The following is a 13487-nucleotide window of genomic DNA, read 5'->3' on the forward strand; positions in this document are numbered from 1 at the left end:
AGAAAATTGGGAGGAAGGGTATAGCGACAGTAAAAATTAGATTCAATACGTCCTGGACTTGCGCACAAAGCTCCACGCCCTAGGGGTTATCTCACGCGAGCATTTGCAGCAAGGCCAGGAGCGTCAAAAACTCCTACACGACAGGGGAACTAACCTGCGAGAATTTACACCGGGAGACAAGGTGCTCGTACTGTTACCCACCTCCAGCACGAAATTACTCGCGAAGTGGCAAGGGCCGTTTGTGGTCACACGTCGCATGGGGGACGTGGATTATGAGGTAGTACGCTCGGACCGGGGGGATAGCTTGCAGGTGTATCACGTAAATCTCCTTAAAAAATGGAACGACGTGGTCACTGTTGCTCTGGCTACAATGATTCCAGAGAGAGATGAGTTCGGACCGGAAGTCCCAAAATCAAAAGTTAGCACTCCGGTCGGTATTGATAACCATCTCTCTGCTAGCCAGGCCACGGACGTTGCAGATTTGCAAGCTAAGTTCGCCGACGTGTTCTCTCCCCTGCCCGGTCGGACTACGCTTATCGATCACCATATAGAAACGCAGCCGGGTTTAACGGTGCGCACGCGTCCCTATAGGTTGCCGGTACACAAACGAGACATTGTGTGCAAGGAATTGGAAGCCATGCTGGAACTGGGTGTGGTCGAGGAGTCCCGCAGTGACTGGTGTAGCCCCATCGTGCTTGTCAACAAGCCGGATGGGTCTATACGGTTCTGTGTGGATTATAGAAGGGTTAATGCGGTCTCCAAATTCGATGCCTACCCGATGCCCCGGGTTGACGAGCTCTTGGACCGGCTTGGCACAGCCACATTTTTTACGACATTGGATTGCACGAAGGGATACTGGCAGATTCCCCTCTCGCCCGGTATCCCGGGAGAAGACTGCATTCTCCACTCCGCTCGGGTTATATCAGTTCACGGTGCTCCCTTTCGGGTTGTTCGGAGCCCCAGCCACTTTCCAGCACCTCATGGACCGCATTCTGCGGCCGCACTCTGCCTATGCTGCTGCCTACCTGGATGACGTTGTCATTTACAGTGACACCTGGGCGCAGCATATGCAGCGTGTGGCTGCTGTTCTGCGGTCCCTGAGGCAGATTAGATTAGATTAGATAAGATTCAACTTTATTGTCATTGTGCAGAGTACAAGTACAGAGACAACGAAATGCAGTTAGCGTCTAACCAGAAGTGCAAAATAGCAGAAAGTGTAATGAACAGTATATACAGGTAGTGCAATATATGAGCAGTAAGTAGTGCAGTATAGTATAAGTAGTGCAGTGAAAGCAGTATATGAGTAAGCAGTAGCATTATAAGCAGAATAAATAGGTTGCAGTATGAACAGTGTAGCAGCATATGAGCTGTATAGGTAATGCAGTCTAGCAGTATATATGTATTAACAGTAACATTAAGGTAGATAGCAGAATAAATATAAATATGGAATGCCGTATGAACAGTATAAACAGGTATGTACAGATATGTGCAGTGTATTAACAGTAGTATTAAAGAAAATATAGGGATATGTGCATTATGAACAGTATAGACAGATATGTACAGGAGAGCAGTGGTATTGAGTAAGAGCAGTGGTACAGTAATAGTGCAATTGTCCGGGTGGGGGGGGGGGGTGCAGGGGTTGGTAGGTTGTCAGTAGGGTGACAGCCGCAGGGAAGAAGCTACCTCTGAACCTGCTGGTTCGGGTGCGGAGAGACCTGTAGCGCCTCCCGAAGGGGAGTGGGGTGAACAGTCTATGGTTGGGGTGAGAAATGTCCTTGACGATGCTGCGTGCCTTACGCAAGCATCGTTTGCCCTGGACAGCCTCGATGGAGGGGAGTGAGGAACCGGTGATGGGTTGGGCAGTTTTCACCACCCTCTGCAGTGCTTTCTGGTCAGATGCCGAGCAGTTGCCATACCATACTGTGACACAGTTGGTAAGGATGCTCTCGATGGTGCAGCGGTAGAAGTTCACCAGGATCTGAGGAGACAGGTGGACCTTCTTTAGTCTCCTCAGGAAGAAGAGACGTTGGTGAGCCTTCTTGATCAGGGTAGAGGTGTTGAGGGTCCAGGAGAGATCCTCAGAGATGTGGACACCCAGAAACTTGAAGCTGGTGACTCGCTCCACCTCAGTCCCGTTGATGAGGATGGGGGTGTGTGTGCCAGCTTTTGATTTCCTGAAGTCCACAATGAGCTCTTTGGTCTTCCTGGTGTTGAGAGCCAGGTTGTTGTCGTTGCACCACATTGTTAGGTGCTGGACCTCCTCCCTGTAGGCCGACTCATCGTTGTTGCTGATGAGACCAATCACCGTTGTGTCGTCTGCAAACTTGACAATGGTGTTTGAGCCATGTACAGGTGTGCAGTCGTAGGTGAAGAGGGAGTAAAGGAGGGGGCTCAGCACACAGCCTTGTGGAACGCCGGTGTTCAGGGTGAGGGTTGAAGAGGTGTGATTGTGTAGCCTAACAGACTGCGGCCTGTTGTTTAGGAAGTCCAGAATCCAGTTGCAGAGGGAGGAGTTGATGCCCAGTTGACTGAGTTTGGAGATCAGTTTGGAGGGGATGATGGTGTTGAATGCTGAACTGAAGTCAATGAACAGCATTCTCACATAAGAGTTGGTCTTGTCGAGGTGGGACAGGGCGGAGTGAAGTGCCGTTGAGATGGCATCCTCTGTACTCCTGTTCTGCCGGTAGGCGAATTGGAAGGGGTCCAGTGTGGGTGGTAGACAGGTCTTGAGTTGAGCTAAGACCAGCCTCTCGAAGCACTTCATGATGATGGGCGTGAGTGCCACTGGGCGGAAGTCATTTAAGCTCGTTGCCGTGGAGTGTTTTGGCACCGGCACGATGGAGGTGGTTTTGAAGCACGCGGGGACAGCTGCTTGGGCTAGGGACAGGTTGAATATGTCAGTCCTAACCTCAGTCAGCTGCACAGCACAGGCCCTGAGGACGCGTCTGGGGATCCCATCAGGACCAGCAGCCTTGCGTGCATTAGTCCTGCTCAGTGCCGCACACACGTCGGTGGGAGATAGAGTGAGGGGCTGGTGATCCGCAGGGAGCACAGCCTTGATGGCCACCTCCTTGTTGTCCCTGTCAAAGCGGCCATAGAAGTGGTTCAGCTCATCAGGCAGGGAGGCGTCGACGGAGAGGGGTGAGGTGTTAGTCGGTTTGTAGTCAGTGATGGCCTGGATGCCTTGCCACATGCGTCGGGGGTCAGAGTTGTTCTTGACGTGGTCCTCTATCCTCAGCTTGTGGTTGTGCTTGGCCTTTTTGATGCCCCTCTGCAGGTTAGCCCTGGATGAGCTATGGGCCCGAGCATCCCCTGATCTGAAGGCAATGTCGCGTGCCTTCAGCAGGAGTCGGACCTCACTGTTCATCCATGGCTTCTGATTGGGGAAAGTGGTGATCCGTTTGAGTGTGGTGACACTATTGATGTTGGAATTGATGTAGTCCAAAACAGAGGAGGCATATGAATCAATGTCCGTGTGGGAGTCATGGGTGGCCTGTGTGGCAAACACACCCCAGTCAGTGTTTCCGAAATGCTGCTGGAGCGCTGAGTCAGCACCCTCTGGCCAGACCTTGACTGTCCTCACTGTAGGTTTCACCCGTTTGATGAGTGCTGAGTACTTGGGCAGTAGGAACAATGAGAGGTGGTCAGATTGACCTAGGTGGGGGAGGGGAACGGGGCAGAGAACGGAGATCCGGTATCTGGGGTACCACTTGGGTCGAGGGGAGGTGCGGCCGCAGGTTGAAAAGACTGCGGCCATCGCCGCCTCCCCGGGGCTGGCTGGCTATTACCGGCAGTTCGTGCCGGGGTTTTCAGAGCTGGCCAGTCCCTTGATGGACCTCACCCGGAAGGGTGCCCCGGATCTGGTCCAATGGTCGGGCCAGTGCCAGGGGTCATTCGAGGCTCTTTGTGGAGAAACGGTCCTGTATGCGCCTGATTTTAACCTCCCTTTCTCCCTACAGACGGACGCGTCGGATAGAGGCCTGGGAGCATTGCTGACCCAGCGGGTGGAGGGGGCTGACCGGCCGGTGCTGTACCTGAGCCACAAACTGTCGGAGAGGGAGGGCCGGTACAGCACGGTGGAGAAGGAGTGCCTCGCCATCAAGTGGGTGGTCGGCGCCCTCCGCTACTACCTGCTGGGTCGCGCTTTCACCCTCTATTCCGACCATGCTCCCCTCCAGTGGCTCCACCGCATGAAGGATGTGAACGCGAGGATCACCCGGTGGTATCTTGCGTTGCAGCCCTTCAACTTTTCGGTCGTGCACAGACCGGGGCCGCAGATGGTCGTGGCAGAGTTCCTCTCCCGTGCAGGGGGGGGGGGGGAGTAGGCTGTCGGCCGTCGTGTCCCCGGCCTGTGTCGGGCGGTGGGGGTATGTGGGGGGACATGCAGCGTTCGGCCTGTAGAGGGAGCTACAGGACCGTGGCCAAGGTGCGGAAGCGAGGCGTTGTTGCACACCTGTTGCGAATGAAGCCTCGTTAACGAAATGGTTTAAGATGTGTGTGCCTCTGCTTTCGGAAGGACGACTGGAAAGTCAACCAGGTCCTAACGTACACTGATAAAATAAACTGGGTTTTCCCTCACCATCCATATCGAGTCCGCCTCTGTGTCCAAGGACGTTGTTACAGTCACTATGTAGATTCGGTCGCTGAGTAGCTTTTGGTTCTCATGGTTGCATTGGCTTCTAGGCATGGTGAATCACGGTTGTGTTTATTGTTCTATCCTTATGATTCTCACACTTTCTGATTTAGTTTGGATGAGTCGTTACTCACTCTCATAAACTAGTTGGATTGAGGAAATTCTCAAGTAATAGTTGCTTGTATTCTTTCTTTCCATGTCCTGCTATCTGCTATGCCTAACTAACGTTGCCTACAAACCGATGTTCATCATCGAGGAGGGAAGCCTAGGACCAGATGCCGGTCATCCAAGTTTGGCAACCAGAAGGCAATGACAAACGTCTTCCTTTGACTCTAGTGCACAAACGGTGTGTTTTCTCAAATGCTGGGTTTTCAGTGTTTAAGTGGATGTTTTACTGGAATTGTGTTTCTTACAGCTTTTACAGGCTTTTTCTTAGGCATAGCGAATACACTACTCGTAGTGCCGTTTTCGATCCGGCCTCCAATCTCACACTCGCTGACTAGGATTGGATAATTACCTGTTTCACAATCATTCTCAAACACTGTAATTCTGATGGGAACAGCAGAGGAATTCCCATTGTTATATCTTAAACGAATACTGCTTTTCTTTCTTCCATGTTCTCGATATTTGCATGGTCGACCACGGTGGTAGCAAGTTCTACCAAACCATTTTCTTAACGGAGGAGGGAAACCCATGACCCGAGGACGGGAGCTTCAAACACTGCCACTTTGATGAAGATGAGTCGATGGTCCCTCAGCTGCTTATGAATGTTACTTAGGTTGAATTCAGTAGAAATGTTAAAGCTCAAAGGCACGGAGTAACGATGTTTAGAACGCATGGCATGTTGCAATAATTTCGGTACAGTGTTAGGTGTTACGTTCCCACTCCTACATGTGCGTGTATCCTTGTCGTGTTTTGTGTTTCCTTCTGTTTTTCCCTTACCCTGTCACTCTACATTCAGGTGTCCGTCAGCAATTTTCATTCGTCCCCCTCAGTCATCACTGTTCCTGACCAATCAGAGGGCTGTCCGTGTCCTTTAAAAGCTCCGCTGGACTTCCCCTCGGGAGTCGACCCATTTTCACAGTAGTCTTGCGTTTGCTGTCGACTCGAATCTCCGACGTATTAGTTTTGCATTTGCTGTGTTCGAATCTCCGACGTACTAGTTTACATCTAGTTTTCTTTTGTTTTATTTACGTCATTGTTTACTTATTGTTTTTTCTCATAGATAGAGATAGATAGATAGAAACTTTATTTATCCCAGGGGGAAATTCAGGAAGATAGTTTGTCTGTCTGTTAATTGTACGCCATAGGGGTAAGGTGAATAGGTAAGAGACCCATGGGTTTACATTTCCAACACGTAGGCTCACCTCTGTTACAATTCACCAGGTTAGGAGTGGGTGCCGCCCCATGTATGTTCTAGTCTAGTGTAGCATAGCACTTTAGCATAGCCCTGATAGTATAGCTTACTATTGCACTAGTTTAGGACATCACTTTTGTTTATGATTTCTTTGCTTTGGCACCACTCGTGGTTCCCTTTTCTCCTTGGCGTGTGTCTTGTGTTGTGTTTCCCCCGAGGAAATAAATAACTGTACAGTGGGGGAAATAATTATTTGATCCCCTGCTGATTTTGTTAGTTTGCCCGATTACAAAGAAATGAGCGGTCTATAATTTTTATGGTACTTTTATTTTAACAAATAGAGACAGAATATCAACAAAGAAGTCCAGAAAAAACACATTATATAAAGTTATAAATTCATTTGCATTTGATCGAAGGAAATAAGTATTTGATCCCCAAGCAAAACATGACTTAGTACTTGGTGGAGAAACCCTTGCTGGCAAGCACAGAAGTCAGACGTTTCTTATAGTTGGTCACCAGGTTTGCACACATCTCAGGAGGGATTTTGGTCCACTCCTCTTTACAGATCCTCTCCAAATCCTGAAGGTTTCAAGGCTTTTGCTTGGCAACTCGAAGCTTCAGCTCCCTCCACAAATTTTCGATAGGATTAAGGTCTGGAGACTAGCTAGGCCACTCCATGACTTTAGTGTGCTTCTTCTTGAGCCACTCCTTTGTTGCCTTGGCTGTATGTTTTGGGTCATTGTCATGCTGGAAGACCCATCCACGACCCATCCTCAGTGCTCTGGCTGAGGGAAGGAGGTTTTCGGCCAAGATCTTACGGTACATGGCCCCGTCCATTGGCCCCTCAATGCAGTGAAGTCGTCCTGTACCCTTAGCAGAGAAACAACCCCAAAGCATAATGTTTCCACCTCCGTGTTTGACTGTGGGGATGGTGTTCTTGGGATTGTAGCATTCAGCATTTCTCTCCCTCCAAATTTATGCCAAAGAGTTAAATTTTGGTCTCATCTGACCACATCACCTTCTCCCAAGCCTTCTCTGAATCATTTAAGTGTTCATTGGCAAACTTCAGATGGGCCTGTACATGTGCCTTCTTGAGCAGGGGGACCTTGCGGGCACTGCAGGATTTCAATCCGTTACGGTGTAGTGTGTTACCAATGGTTTTCTTGGTGACTGTGGTCCCAGCTGCCTTGAGATCATTACCAAGCTCCTCCCGTGTAGTTCTGGGCTGATCCCTCACCCTTCTCATGATCATCCTTACCCCACGAGGCGAGATCTTGCATGGAGCTCCAGGCCGAGGGCGATTGATGGTTATTTTGTATTTCTTCCATTTTCTAATAATTGCACCAACAGTTGTCTCCTTCTCACCAAGCTTCTTGCTGATGGTCTTGTAGCCCATTCCAGCCTTGTGCAGGTCTACAACTCTTACTCTGATGTCCTTTGAATGTTCTTTGGTCTTGCCCATGGTGGTGGAGAGGTTGGAATGGAAGGGATTGATTCTATTGACAGGTGTCTTTTATACCCATAACAAGCAGAGATTAGGAGTACTTTCTTAAAAGTGACAGGAGTAATCTGTGTGCCTCATGGGCATATAACCGGTCTGTATGAGCCAGAATTCTTGCTGGTTTGTAGGGGATCAAATACTTATTTCCTTCGATCAAATGCAAATGAATTTATAACTTTATATAATGTGTTTTTTCTGGACTTCTTTGTTGATATTCTGTCTCTATTTGTTAAAATAAAAGTACCATAAAAATTATAGACCGCTCATTTCTTTGTAATCGGGCAAACTAACAAAATCAGCAAAGGATCAAATAATTATTTCCCCCACTGTATATAGTTGAATTGTGGCTTGTGGTTGTTTAATTCCTACAATAAGTCTGATGTACTACCTTTTTGTTGCGACTCCTCTACAGCCCCTAGACGTAGACGAGTTTTCATCTGGAGTCGTAACAGGTGTATGTGAAAGTTATTCTAGCTGGCGCAGGTACCAGTGTTAAACTGGACACTAGTTTTAGTTCACATAACGCTACAATGACCCCTGTCTGATCTAGGTTGGTGCAAGCCCGTCCTTGCACATGCGTGCAGCTTGCGTCAGTCTAATCAACTATGATATGCTAGGGCGCAGGCCAGGCAGCAGACTTTAAGCCCCAAGTCTGCTAGTTCAGTGGAGTCTGCCAACAGTACGCATAGTTTGGGTATTTTAGCTAATCATATTGAGACTGTGTCTGTCCCCCGTCTGGTATAACTGAGCTAAATAGACCATCAGGTCCTTGTTCTAGTAACCTAGTGGGGTATAGAAATTTGCCCCTCTGCTGATAGTAAAATGCATTCTGCGTCTCTTTCCAACACCCAGCTTAAACTGGACATACTAAATATTAGGTTGCTTACTTCTAAGGCTATTTTAATTAATGAACGTATTACAGACCATACATTAGATGTGATGGGACAAACTGAAACTTGGCTTAAACAGATTAGTATATTCAGTTAAATGAAGCCTCTCCTCCTGGATTTATTAACAGCCATGTCCCGCGCGCGTCTAAGAAAGGAGGAGGGGTTGCTATGATCTACGACACACGTCTAGGTCTTACACCTAAAACGGAGGTGGTGTTCTCAACTTTTGAGGTTTGAGTAATGAAGTATTTGCAGCAGAACCGTACGCGTAGCTATAGCACGGTACTTACTCCGCAGTTGCTCACTGTGATTACTCTGTATAGACCCCCTGGGCCGTACTCAACATTCCTTAATGCATTTGCAGAGTTCCTGTCTGATCTGGTAATTCAGGCTGATAGGATTGTGATATTCTGAGATTTCAACATTCATGTAGATGATGATGCTGACCCACTCAGAAAAGCTTTCTTAGCACTTATTGACTCAGTTGTTTTTTTACAACAGGTAACTGAACCTACCCACTGCCATCATCATACTCTAAATCGTGTGGTATTGATATTGATGAAGTCTTAGTATTTCCTCATGACCCTGTGCTGTCAGATCACTTTTTTATCACATGCCAGCTCACAGTAACAAACTACCTTAGCCCAGAACCTAGATTTATCATTAGCCGTTCTATAAATTCTAGCACTGCTCATAAATGTGTTGATTCTTTTCTACAATCCACGGACCCCCTGAATAGCAACCCCGGCTACATTGACCTTGTTGCTTCGCTCAGGAGGAGAAAGCAGAGACACAAGAACTTAGCTCCCTGGTATACTGATGACACCCGTGCCCTTAAACAAGCCAAGAAAACTCGAACGGAAGTGGCGCTCCACTAATTTAGAAGTTGTTCACATTGCCTGGAAAGATGGCCTATCCCAGTATAAACAGGCCCTCGCCACGGCAAGATCCACCTACCTCTCAAACCTGGTTGTATCGAAGAGAAATTGCTTGTTTTCCTCAGTCACGAAACTAACAAGTAGACAGCCTGGCAAAAATTACGTTGCCAATCAATTCAACTGTGATGACTTTATGGAATACTTTGATGAAAAATGTAGAAGATCAGACTACAATGGATAATGTGACGAACAAGGTGAGTATTGTTGAATCTGTTGAACTGTGTGGAAATGTGAAAACATTGTGAGTATTGTTGAATTTGTAGAATTGTTCCCAGGATATGGTTAGAAATAGGGAAGTTTTGGTAGCTTTTGATTCTATTAGCCCTGAGACATTCAGCAAACTGATTATGTCTTATAAGCCATCCAGTTGTTTAACTAGCCTCGTAGGAATAGGGTCAAGTAAAGAACTTTTACCGGTCCTAGGGGCTCCTATGCTAGATATTGTTAATCGTTCTCTCTCTCCTCTGGCTGTGTGCCTAGTTTGTTAGGGTTGGGAGGTAGTGCGAGGGACCCAAGTGCGGAGAGATACTCAGACACAGGGTAAATACTTCAAAACAGGGTTTTAATACAAAAAAGGGGAATGGGGTACAAACAAACACGGGGACCAAACGGCAAAAGAAAGGTGGAGAAAACAAGCTCCGCTAAATAAGGTACACTGATTGGGCGATATAGTGGCGCCACCCCACCCAGTCAGAGACTGGTCAAGGCCGTCTTGAACTTATAACTGTACTGAACGGTCTGAATAAGATACACCACCCTAGCCTTAACACAGAGCGGATCACCATCTGCCTTAACTGTCACAAACTGCCTAGTCTTTCATCTTCCCCTGTGATGAGTGCTACCTATATCTGTATGCCTGCCGAGAGCTGTTCTGCCTAAACCTCACCAAATTATCAAATTATGTAAATGTTTTGCTTAAGCTATAAATAAGTTTGTAACAAATAGGGACCAGAATGTGAGAAAGTAGCTCCACAGTTCTAGTATATAAAATAATAGACAAGGCTTTGTGCTAAAATTACCTACACCATACCTATGAGAAACAACTGATCCTCATCATTTATTATAATAAGTGTATTATTAATAAGTGTACTTCAATATGTTAATCATTTTATTGGAAAGTGTTGTGACGTATATTCAGAGGCGGACCCAGGGTATAAAACCCCTTGCTTTCCCTTTTCAGCTTCAGTTGTTCATGAACTAACTCAGTTTGTTGTACTCTGTCAAGATTGCAATAAACGTATTTCTCTGCTTATACTTCGGTGTTTTCAGTGATTCTTGTTCCAGACAACCAAGAAAGATTTTCCCTGATTTACATTGGGAAAAATTCCTTTTATTATTTTATGTTACTTAAAGTGGTGTCAATATTCATTTTCTGAAAAGTCAGTGATCAACCTTTGAGTAGGACAAAGGGCGCTTTTTTCCCCCCTTACAGCTCTGAGCCCCTCAAAAGTAGACTCCAGTTCCTGAATTCATCCAGGCTGAGTCTACTCCACCCTATATCGTGGTCCTCGCTGCCCCGGTTCCCATCAGAAAGCTGTCCTTTGCAATGGACCCCTGAACTATTGCACCACACCACATTCCACATTAGTTTACTCTTCAGCACCTGATCAGCCAGAGGAGGATGGGTCCCCCTGGAGTGTGGTTCCTCTCAAGGTTTCTTCCTCTGAGGGAGTTTTTCCTTGCCACTGTGCCCTATCATTTTCTCCCCTCTGGAGAGTTTTTTCCTTGGCTTACTCCTGGGGGTCTATGATTCACCCTGCTAAGCAGGAACCGGTTGGTTTAATCGGATACATAGTTTTAGTTTCACATAATGCTAGAATGACCCCTGTCTGATCCAGGTTGTAAACAGTACTCCCGTCCCCGCACACATGCGGGGGGACACCGGGTGGGTCACCCTGCTAAGCAGGTACCGGCTTAAATCGGACACAGTCTTGTGGTATTGGATGGTTCTGCTGTTTATGAGGGTTAGAAGTTTATGGGCCCGCTATGTATATTACATTGTATTATAATTGTGTTTAATTAACTATACCAAACTATATAAAAGTGGAACTATCCATTACGCCAAATCAAATTGTGCCTTCATTCAACTAAAAACATTGACATCAACAATTTAAGTGTCCTGACTGAATTGAAGTATCACGCAGGTTCAGTAAGGCACAGCAAGGAGGACGCAGCTGGCCTTCAGGGACGTTCTCACTTTGCTGATCATGTCACATGTTCATGGGACAGGCTATAAGAGCCAGTTCATGTTAGTTCCACTACAGCTTGAGCGGTCGTTCACACTGCCCGTTCGTTTAAGTTTCCCACCACCACCCCAGCTTCCACCTGCAGGTTAGCTGTTGTTACCTACATACGGAGGGTTGAATTTCATGGTTCTCCCCGCTTTTGTATTTATTCGTTTTAATATTGTTTATTCAAGGGTTAGAAGTTGATGGGCTCCCTGCTATGTATATTATGTTGTATTATAATGTTGTTTAATTCATATTCGAACTATCCCTTACGCCAAATCAAATTGTACATTCATTAAACTAAAACATTTAACTACTTAAGTGCCCTGACTGAACTATATTTCACGGATCGCGTCGCTCACCGGCCCCACGAATTCTCCCGGTGATCCAGATGGTCAGTCCGCTAATGTCCCCATCTCGCCTTACGTTGCTCTCTCACTATATGTGATCACTTTGTGTTGTGGTGCACGTTGACATAGGCGCCTGCTAGATTGTCGCGCAGGTTTGGATGAGTTGGGATTACTATACTGACAAATATATGCAACGATCTCGTGATCGGACCTGTTTATGGGGTCCGGACGGGTGCACTCGTGTCATTTACCTGAGACCCGATCATTTCATGCTTTGCACATGCTTTTCATTCGCACTAACCACTGTTATTCTCAGAAAATTGCTTGTTTAACCGGTGATATGCATTATTTTCTCTTGGTATAAAGGGGCCTTCACAACATTTTACGCAGCACCCCCTTGCAAATTGTATTACATTTACATTCATGGGATTTAGCAGACGCCTTTATCTAAAGCGAGTTACAACAAATACATTTAAGTAAGTGAATCATCTATCCATCAGTCATCATAAGATAAAGTAATCAATCAACCAGGGGCCATAGGCAGTCATAATGCTAGAAGAAGGATATTTTTTTTATTGTTTTATTAACAGGAGAGAAACTTGTACAGGGCGATAGTGGGGGTCAAGGGGTCATTAGGGGGGACTGTTAAGATGTAGCCTGAAGAGATGGGTCTTCAATCTACGGCGGAAGATTCTCTGCAGTCATGACAGCAGTGGGAAGCTCATCACCAGCGGGGCGCCAGGACAGTGAAAAGCTGTGATCGAGTAGTGCGGCTGCTGCATCCACGTAGAGGCCAGGCGGCCAGCCGAGGTGGAAGAGCGGAGTGATCGGGCAGGGGTTTGGGGGCTGGGGTTTGGGGGCTGACCATTGCTTGCAAGTAGGGAGGGGCTGTTCCCTTTGCCGCCCGGTTGGCGAGCACCAGGTTCTTGAATCTGATGCGAGCTGCTACCGGGAGCCAGTGAAGGGTGCAGAGGAGGGGAGTGACATGGGAGAATTTGGGGAGATTGAACACCAGACGGGCGGCAGCGTTCTGGATGAGCTGCAGAGGCCTGATGGTGGAGGCGGGGAGACCGGCCAAGAGTGCGTTGCAGTAGTCAAGGCAAGAGATCACAAGTGTTTGGATCAACAGTTGTGCTGCTTCTCTGGTGAGGAATGGACGTATCCTTCTGATGTTGTAGAGGGAGAATCTACAGGAGCGTGCTGTCGCTGTGATGTTCGCCACACAAGATAAGTGGGTGTCAAGGATCACCCCAAGGTTCTTGGCTGTATGGGAGGAGGTCACAGTTGAGTTCTCTACTGTGATGGCGAAGTCTTGGAGAGGGCAGGCTTTCCCTGGGAGGAAGAGCAGCTCAGTCTTGTTAAGGTTGAGCTTGAGAGGGTGGGCTGACATCCAAGCGGAAATGTCTGCAAGACATGTAGAGACACGTGTTGCCACCTGTGAGTCAGAAGGGGGGAAAGAGAGAAAGAGTTGAGTGTCATCTGCGTAGCTGTGGTAGGAGAAACCATGTGAGGAAATTACCGAGTGACTGGGGGACCCCAGTGGTGAGGGCTCGTGGAGAGGACAGCAATCCTCTCCACGTCACCTGGTAA

The sequence above is a fragment of the Argentina silus genome (assembly GCF_951799395.1).
Source record: "Argentina silus genome assembly, chromosome: Y".
Classification (NCBI taxonomy): Eukaryota; Metazoa; Chordata; class Actinopteri; order Argentiniformes; family Argentinidae; genus Argentina; species Argentina silus.